Genomic DNA, 10,718 nt, shown 5'->3' with positions numbered 1-10,718 from the left:
GGAAGTTGTCTGATAGACCAACATTTTATTTCTTACATAATCTTCTGTTCTGGGAGCTTTACTAAGTTCTCCTTTCTTCAAATATCATATGACTAGAGTAGTTTACTCAGAAGAAACACAAAGGCTGCAGCTTGTAGATATATATTACCTAAATAGAGACCCTGTCTTAAAATATCATTAAGATACCAGAAATGTACAGTTCGGTTTGGACATTACTCAAAGCATCATAAAGAAACATAAGGGCAACTGAAGCGGTGCTAGTGATTTTGTTTACTTTCCTTAAGTAAAACATAATAGTGACGTAAATGAAAAGATACATTAAAAGTCAGAAGACACAATGAAAATTCCTTAATCTCACAACACATGGACAGACTCAACCATACTTTCAACTGGGAAACTGTGAGCATCCTAAACCAAGCCAAATCCAAAAATGCCAGGGAATTCCTGGAAGCCTGGCACTCAGACAAAGTAGCCATCAACAGACACATAAAGGTAAATAACATGTACATACCATTCAAAAGAGACAATAGAAAAGCAATCAATACCCAGATATGCAAAGATTAACAGCAGGATTAACACCAGATGAACAATCAAACAGTACATTATACCTTAATCAAGGAACTATTAACTCAGTCAATCAACCAAGCAGCAAACAACAGCCTAATCAAGGAACTCCCAAGGAGAGAACACAACACAACACAAGCAGGACAAACCACAGTATATAAACAGAGAGCAAGTCCCACTCCCTTTTTGCAGTGAAGATGTTGCCTAATCTGGCAATGAAACATCTGCAAGAAAACAAGGCTCAGAGAGCACAAGGACTCTACAGTTTTATCTACCTCCCCACATTGTTTTATGCAAAGTTGCAGACTCACTGTGTTATATGAACTTAATCAGCTACCATGCTGAAACTCTTTAACCCAGATACTATAACCAACAAAACAAACCCAAAGCATAAAATCTGGAAAGGGGATCATAATGTCTGAATTTTAAATCTGCATGACGTGCCAATTGTCAAACTCTTGAGAAAAGCATGGCACTCAGGGGAGGGGAAAATGGTGCCAGATATGCTTTGATTAAATCAGGCTCTTTCCTCAAAGTATTATGTGAACAGAGTCACATAAGTAATTGGAATATTCTCTTTGAAACAGGGAGAAATATAACTTATTCCTTATTATTCACCTTTTAAATGACTTCTGGCTAGAAAGAATATTTCCTAAGGTATCTAATAACAGGCAAACTTGCACACAAAAGCTGAAAATTTAAAAAAAAATGCAGAATTATATGAGAACAGAGACAAACTCCCATGAAGCTAATAAAATATTTAATTCTAAACCCAATGTATTCTGCCAATAAATGGCTTTCTTCAGGGACTATACAGTTCTATATGTATAAAAAAATCACACCTTTTGGATTTTCTGAATTTTTGCATTTCTTTTTTTTCTGATGTTCTCTTCATGTGGGTTATATTGCTATATGTAAAAATATTATGAACAAATAATACCAACATTTCATTACAACATAAATGAAACAGGCACCAAAGTCATCTAATATGCAACTGAATCAGTATGAAAAAATTATTATTCCTTAATTCAGTCAATTCAATTAAAGGGATAACTAGAGCCAGTTGTGTGAGTGCTTCATTATTAAACAATCAGGGCTAATTTGGGCCACAGCTGTCCTATATAAATCTCTTGATTTTTTCCCCTTCACAATGAAGTTCTCAACATACAGAATCAATGGCACATTGTGTCCTGTTGAAATAAGTTCCTAAAGAGCTTGATAACTGTCAGTTGGTGAAAGATTGCAAAAGCATTTCTAAAGCTTTGAAGCTACAATTTGATCCACAGTTGCACGTAGTCTTGACATGGAGATTTTAAAATCATGCCAAGATCACAGCATAGAATTTTCCAAGAAGTCATAAAACACACCCACACACACACACAAATCAGATCAACATCTAGCATCTGCAGGCATTTCTCACTTTGACTAAACACTTAATGAAAGAGTAAGGTGGAAGCCATTGCCCACTAAGTAGTATATTGATGCTTGTCTTAAGTTTTTCAAAAAGAACCTGGATGACCCTCCACATTTCTGGAAGAACATTTTATGATGGATGAGTCAAAAGTGAAATTTATTGAGCTACCTAGGTGTTGTTATATCTAGCAGAAACCAAACGCTACATTCCACAATAACAATTTCATACCAACTGTCAAGCATGAAGATGTTAGTGTCATGGTTTGGAGATGCTTTGCTATGTCAGGATCAGGATGGTGTTCCATTATTTAAGGAAACAGGAATTCAGGAGACTATCAGGTCATTTGTCTCTCATCTGAGCTGAAACACACATGGGTCACAAAGCAAGGCAATAACCCCAAGCATCCAACTAAGTCCAGAAAATTATGAATGATGAAGAATAAATTCAAAAACAAGACCTAAACCTGATGAAAATGCTGTTGTAGGACCTGAATTTTATGCTCAGTGGTTTACCTTCATAGCAATGTGAGAGACAGTGATTACAGGAAGTCTTTGATTGCAGTTATTGCAGCGAAAGGTAGTATGGCCAGTTACTGAATCTAAGGGCCAATTTCTCTTCACACTGGTAAAATGAAAGTCTTTAGGGCCACAATAATTCTGATGATGACTTACGGAGCTGAATTATGGGGTTTAAATAAAGCTTTCCCACATGAACAAATTCAAACATGCTTCCTGAGGAGCATTTTAGGAACTCATAGGAACACGTCTGCCTCAGCAGTCATAGTGGAATTAGGCTTTTATCTTCTAAATAGTTATCTAATGATTAAAGTTTGTACATATTGGCTGAAGATTCAAACAATGGACCTTAATAGACTTCCTAGAATCTGCCTAATTGAACAGCTAAGTATGACACAGCCTAATATGTGGGCTTGTCAACTTCATAATGTTATCTCACCTTGTGGGCTCTCTATTCAGCACTTACTATCCAGGGCTTCCCAAGCAAGGAAAATTTTTATACAGAGTGTTATGGACATAAGTACCAAACTGATTTGGAGCTTTTACCAAAAATAGATCTTTAAAGTGGTTGGCTATTAACAAAACAAATTTTCAACCTGAAAAATACCTTTCTATGAGTCTGCCCCAATCTTTAAGAAGGGCTTTTTCCAGGGTAACAATAACAATTATATATATATATATATATATATATATATATATATATATATATATATATATATATATTGTACACAGAACTGCTATGTTCATATTGAAGGCTGGGGCTTTAAAATCCCAATATACTGAATAAATTGGGGTCCCCGGTAAAGGCGACTCTCTCATTTGATTACTGCCTCCTTGTACTGTGATCACATATACAGTATATGCATTTTGTTTTATTATTGTATCCCTTCTTATTATCTGATTATGCTTTGTTTATATTTTAATTTTATCTTGATATATTGATAAGGGCAATTCGATTAATCAATAAAATGAAATGAAATGGTAAAATAGGATCCACATGAAGTTTTGAGAACATGCAATAGCAAAAGGTAACATCCGAAAATCTGAAAGAGTAGAATATTCTTTCACAGAACTGTAAATGACAACACAAATAATTTTAGTTTTGCAAAAACAATAGCTACAAAAATAATACAAATCACTTTAACAAATGCCTCGTAAATAGTTTTACCGTTAAAGTGATTTGTGGAAGGAAGCATCAGGATGGACAGAGGATTTTTTCCCCATGTATTTAATTGGTTAAATCTTGATTATCATGGGGTTTTTTGCTCACTTTTTCAATGCAATTATCAGCAATACACATAAGACAGAATGGTCCAAAATGTAATCTATCATGCAAAAGGGCTTGTAGTCTCAGAACAAATTTATTTTAGGGGCCTAAAGGAAAATAGGTTCTTGAAAGATTAAGATAAATATGACAATTTACAATATATTTTATGTGACACATATATTGTAGAAGTTCATATGGGGCCTTTTGAAATACCACTGCTTTGCATTAGCTTCTTGAGAATATTTCCTATTTGGCACACTCCATGAGAATCAGTGGAGAAGCTGAATTACTGAAACTCTTCATTGTTTCTTTTCCCAGCCATTTGGTTAACTAAATCTAAATATTTATAATCTACCACACAGATATATTTAGGATGGTCAAGTGCCAAAAAGGACAGGTCTTCTGCCCCTTTAATAGTTATGTAGAAAATAGAACCTTAACAGATGTAGCATGTCATTCAAGTTGTACTTGCTGAAACTCCTTCTTCTGCACAACTATTAATGGAACAGAAGCCCAATTTTTTTTGTATCTAAATACTCTAAGTGTATGAGGATTGAGGGGCACAGGATAATGGAAATCAGCAGTCCAATTTTAATTTAAAACAATTGATCACTTTTTCTGTTAACATACAGTTCAGCATATCTATTCAGAAACGAAAAGATATAAACATATTTGATCCCAGAAATATATATTCAGGATTATAGCCTTAGGAATGTATTTTATGAAACACTGCATATTGGAAACATAAGTTGTAAATTTTTTGTTTTAACACTCTACCACACCTGAGCTTTCAGATTAATGCTTACAATAATAGACTACTTGCATGGGTGTTGAAGCTCTGGCACATTGTTGCGCTGTCAGTACTGCAAACTCCATGTGTGCTTTTGTCAGACTGACTGGTTGGACCCCTTTCTGGTGAACACTGTGGAGTACTTGCTATTCTGTATGTTTTCGTGGTTGGGGAGAAGGGCAGGTTAACAGTTACAGGAAAAAGAAACATTCAGAAGGTCTGTTTTTTTCTACTTTTTACATCTTAATACAGAACTCAGAGATGCTCCCCATGTGGAACCCAGAAGTGACATAATAAATGTCCTTTTATTATTCAACTCTGGAATGTAATTCAGATTGTACCTATGGATTATGGCAGGGAAGAAAATAGCCACTGAACACATATCCTGAAAATTTACAGAACCAGCCACACCCAAAGTGTCTATTAAATTTTGCAGATTTTAAAACTCTCTTGTCTATTTCCTGATAAAAGAGTCACACTGACATCAGTCAGGAACCAGTTGTAAAAACATAAAATTGCTATGAATGCTTGCAAATGAAGGGAGGATTTCAGTGGCCCCTACAACTAGAGTTTTGTAAACTAGGCCATAATTGGCCTCTTAAGAGCTCAAAAATAAATCTAGATAGTATGACCCAACTAATATGCATGAAGAAAACAATAATCAAAAGAAGGTAAAAATATAATCACTTTCAGTTTATATGCTGTTTGTGATGTCAAATAAAAAGTGTCTTTTTAAAGCTGTCTGTATTTATTTTATTTATTTATTTATCAAATTTGTCACTGCCCATCTCCTCCCACCAGAGGGACTCTGGGCGGTTACAATAATAATCAATAAAACAATATACTTATTTGCTCTTATCCCTCTGAGTCCTATGATGAAGAGTCAACCAAGGTCTGCATAATAGAGTAGCTAAGACTGAATGATATTATTGAGTTTTGCTGTACTATTTCTCTGATCATGTATTGGAAGTGGAGTCCAAAACCCTGAGCCAGTGATAATACATCTTACGTTACATGGGCTGGATGAAGTCTGCTGCTTTACTATTGTAATTGTTGGTAGTGACAGAGGACTCCAATTTTTAAAAGTGTGAAAAGCCAACATGTACCAAACAAGTTATAAATAATAGTTCATGAATGTTTTAGACTATATGTCATACTGTATGTCTGTAAATGTTTTGTTGTTGCTGCTGCTGCTGTTCCACTGTAGATTACAGATAGAACATCAGTAATAATATACACTAGTAATTAGCCATTCTAATCTACTCCATTTAACTGTCTGCTCTAGGGACAGATGTCAAACCCAGCAAAATTTAAAATTAAAATTAAAAATTGGTCCGAAAATCCACCATACTTGATGCAGAGGTGAACAAGGGTTGCATTAATATTTTAAAATGTACTTTATTTTAAAATATTTTAAAATGTACTTCAGGGCTATTTGAAGAGAACAGAACTGGGACTTCCTCATTGGCCATACACTACTTCTATGAAATCCCAGAAGGATTCTGGACCAGATGGGTTTCCTATAGAATGGAACAAAAAAGATCAAATAAGTTTGGTACCAATATTATTAAAAACCATGTAATGAGTCTTTTGAAAATGCAGTCCTTCCTTTATCACTTTATAATGGTTATATTGAAGCCAAATAAGGACCCTACAAACTGAATTATACCAAATATGTTTATTAAATATACTTACAAAAATCTGACTACTACTTTACCACATCAGTTGCAGAAGATAATGCCATCAATAATTCATCCTGCATACTTTGGCTTTAAGAAAGGATGCCAAATGTTTGACAATATTAGACTATTTGGTAGATATTTTATCAGTTATATCCTGAGAATCTTGACATAGGTCTAGCAGCTTCACTGGATTGGAAAAACCTTTTGATATAGTATTGTGGTGGATTCCAGCGCTGCCGCTGGTTCCCAGGGATGGAATGCATTCCAGACAGATAAGAGGCTTCACAGTCCAGACACTGTTGCTGGGAAGGTTAAGAGGTTCAAAGTAGCTCAGCCCTAAAGCCCTTCTAGGTTATTTCCCCTTAGGTTAGTTGAGTAGCTTTAGTCTGGCAAGATTCTCTCTATATGGTGAGAACAATAAAGAACTAGAGTTGGAGATATCAAGTCAGCATGGTTCTTGGCCTGGTATGGATTAAAATTCTGGAACACATCAGTGAGGAAAGGGATTTCCTTCAATTTTTATTTCTTGGATTAACATGTATTTTTTCAGTCCTGCTCAAATTATTACAAATGCAATTATTTCTCTGCCAACTAAGATAGATCATAGAACACATTAAGAGGTCTAACAGCTACCTTGTTTTATAGTTAGTCTGATTGGACTTGTCTTATTAGATAATCTAGTGATATTCAAGGTATTCACATGGGAGGAATAAACCAAAAAATATTAATAAATGCAGATGATGTTTTGTGCCTTATTAATGATTATCAAACTTCTTTACCTATTTTTGTGAATGTTCCTGAAACAATATGGTATATTTTCTGGATATACTATAAATTAAACAAATCTAGTATTTTGACAAATGGCTATAAGATTTCTATGGTAGAACAAATGCTGTAAGGATGAATATAATTCCACCACTGATATACATTGTAAGGGGGATGTCTATATTAACTCCACTAAGATCCTTTTGACTAATTAACAAGTTAATGATTAAAATTTTATGGAATGATAACAATTCCAAGGTTCTCCCTGTGTAAACTGAGACATGGGGCTTTAATTTTCCAGACTTTCAAGGGTAGCTATAGCCATATATTTTAATTTACGGAGGTTTTTTTTTTTTTTTTAATGAGATTGCATGTGCATCACTACAGGCACAACTAGAGAGTTATTATGTAACCATTGAAATTTTGGTAAGTTTTAGTTATAGTTGGAATTTGGTTGTATTTCCAGGATTAAAGCCAACTAGATATATTTGGATTTTATTGAGCAAGTAATTGAAATTTGTTCTTATGAAAAATTGGCCCTTTGCAATGATTCTTATTTAAAAATGAAGAATAAGTAAGGTAATAACATTAGTAATAAGACTTCTGAGAGCTTGTGGAAAGAATATAAATTGACCCAAATTTGAAATAAAGAATGGAAATTTTCAATTCAATTTTTTAAAAAAATAAATTAAATTAAAAATTAAATAAAAATGGTTCAATATTTTAAAATGATCTTAAGATGAATGTAATTTATCAAAAAAGTCTCAGATCTATTCAATTCTTTGGTGGATGTTTAGAAAGTGTTGATTACTTACTTTTCTATGTAGGTAAAGGTAAAGGTTTCCCTTGACGTAAAGTCCAGTCGAATCTGACTCTAGGGGGCGGTGCTCATCTCCGTTTCTAAGCCTTGGAGCCGGCGTTGTCATAGACACTTCCGGGTCATGTGGCCAGCATGACGACTCGGAACGCCGTTACCTTCCCGCCGAAGCTGTACCTATTGATCTACTCACATTTGCATGTTTTCAAACTGCTAGGTGAGCAGGAGCTGGGACGAGCAACGGGAGCTCACCCCGCCGCGCGGTTTCGAACCGCCGACCTTCCGATCGACAGCTCAGCGGTTTGACCCGCAGCGCCACTGCGTCCCTTTTCTATGTAGGAGATATAAAACCTTTGAATGTACTGTATATTAATGCATATTGTTCATGTGCTCTGTTTTTTCTATATTGGTTGAACATTCTTAATATTGTGAATAAATTCTTGGAAGGGAGATTTGCATACCAGACACCAAAGGATGGCTTGATAAAATGTATACACTTGAACTGCCTCTTTACTGGTGCAATGAGAAGATTAGCCAATATGACCGCAATCCATGTGGTCAAGGTTTAATTTGTTGTTTAAAAATTTTGCTGTATTCTCAGCACATAGAGTTATCTATGGTACTTTATTTAATGAATTGTTCTGGGGTTTTTTTCTTTCTCTTTCTTCTTTCCTGTAGTTTTCTTTCTTTTTCTCTTTTGCTGTATTAAAGGACTATGGGTCCATGAAGTAACAAATTATCCAAATTTCTGAAAGAAACTGGGTACATGATACTATGGGGATACCTCTGTGAAAAAAAAACTAAAAATGCCCCAAACCCTGCAAGTTTATTAAATCTCATGAGATTTGGCAATGTTGCATAATTTTAGTCATTTCTTTAAAGTGGCGGGACAGGGGTGGGGTATCTCATAGAATCATCTGGGAGTGTCCCAGATTACATGGTGCCCATGAATGCCACATTGCTGAGCCCTGCTATACACGTTCAGAATTAAATTCCATTGAAATCAACCTTCCAAGCAAACAGAAAGGATAAGGATTGGATTCTTGGAATACAGTCAATTTACTGAAAATCAAAACTCTTTTATAAAAAGGAATGTAATCCTAAATGTTATAATTTCCTAATTTCCACATTATGTTAAATAGGAAAGATATATGGGCCTAACCAACACTATTTCAGAACTGCAGTATTGGAAAAGGTGAACACTTTAAATGATGTTGAATGCTCAGTGCACATATTTCCCTTGCTCTACTTTTGATACCTGGGTAGTTCCAATTAGCTATTTAATTCTGTTCGTCAGCATTTTGCATTTGGAAAATAAAGCTGTATATTGGTCCCTAGAGATCCATACCAAATACACGTTGGTGGGCTTGAGCCACTGAAGTTCTCAAACTATATTCAGAACATTTAAAATGTTACAGAGGTACCTAGGGAGTGAAAAAAGACATTTGCTGTTAGGGCTATGCCAAAAAGTTCCAGGAAAGAGGATATTTAAAATGAGAAACTGCTCTATATTTTTCATATTTCTTACTTTGTTTACACATTTGCAGCTCTGATCTGATACTGAACCCCAAATTATCTTCTTAAAATAAGTGACATCAAGGTTACCTTATGACAAGATTTAAATCAAACCAAAGCTTGTTCAGAGAACTGCAGTTAGTTTCACTAGTTCTCAATGAAATCATCACTATCTGTGTTGTACATAGCTGGCTGGTTTAAATATATATATATATATATATATATAATTCAAGAAGAAGCAGGATGCATTTTCAAGGAGGTTTAAGCCAGAGCAGGGCCACCACACCTGAATCTCAGGTGCTCGGAAGAGAGCAATGTCACCATCTTGTGCATGTGGCACTTTTATCTCCTTTTGATATAAAACATATATTTTATTACTTATTTTATTTAGGATCTGCCTTTCCACCCAACAATGGCACTATGGTTGGTGAGCAAAATTTTAAAAAACCCTAAAACAATATAATTAAAACATATTCAAAACATAGAAAAAGGTATTGAAAGCACATCATACAATTATGAGAAGGGGAGGTACTTTATCCAAGGGGTTGAAAAAGTTTGCAAAAAAAATCTCTGTGCTGTTTTTGGCTCAGTCCAAATATATATATATATATTTGGTTTGATTTAAAGCTTTGGTTTGATTTAAAGCTTGTCATAAGGTGTGTGTGTGTGTGTGTCTGTATGTATGTATGTGTGTGTGTGTGTGTGTGTGTGTATAGGCTCAATCCTGTGTATTAGACTAATCTCTGACAACTTTGAGAAGTTGCACAAATGCTTAATTGCTCCCTTTACAGCCTTTTGCATAAAGGAAGTGGTGGTGGGGGAGAAGGTCCCCCTTTCTATGAGTCAGGCTTCCCAGTTCCATTGACAGGTATACATACCCCTTCTGCCTTATTAAGAAGCAACACAGTGGAAATAGTGCACTTGCAAGCTTACCTCCCAATAAACATGTTAGCAACAACTGCATCCCATCCCAAGAACAAACCAGAACCAATATTACTGCCTCCGAGACTGCTTACTACATATTAATGCTGATGTATCCTAAGGACCATATTGGCATCACATTCCCTGGTGCTCCATTTCAGACTCCTCAGGCAACACATATCTAGCACATAGGGAGATGTTTGCAGAGCCTTACTCAAATGCACAGGGACCAGTGTCAATATTCTTGGGTGACCTGGGCATTTGAAACTGCAGTTCTACTGGCTGGACATTGTCACTCAGTGCCCAAAAGGAAGTCAAACCAGCTAAAAGCATTTTGGCAACTAAGCCCCAAATTTATTCTACCCATATCAAGATTTGCAATGTATCTTTCCAGTGAAACAACTGATAGTTATTTGGTGAGACTTACTTCTATATAAGAGTATGTCAGATAGCCTAAGGCGTTTAATT

This window comes from Candoia aspera, chromosome 7 (assembly GCF_035149785.1).
Source record: "Candoia aspera isolate rCanAsp1 chromosome 7, rCanAsp1.hap2, whole genome shotgun sequence".
Taxonomy (NCBI): Eukaryota; Metazoa; Chordata; class Lepidosauria; order Squamata; family Boidae; genus Candoia; species Candoia aspera.
Note: the sequence above shows the minus strand (reverse complement) of the source record.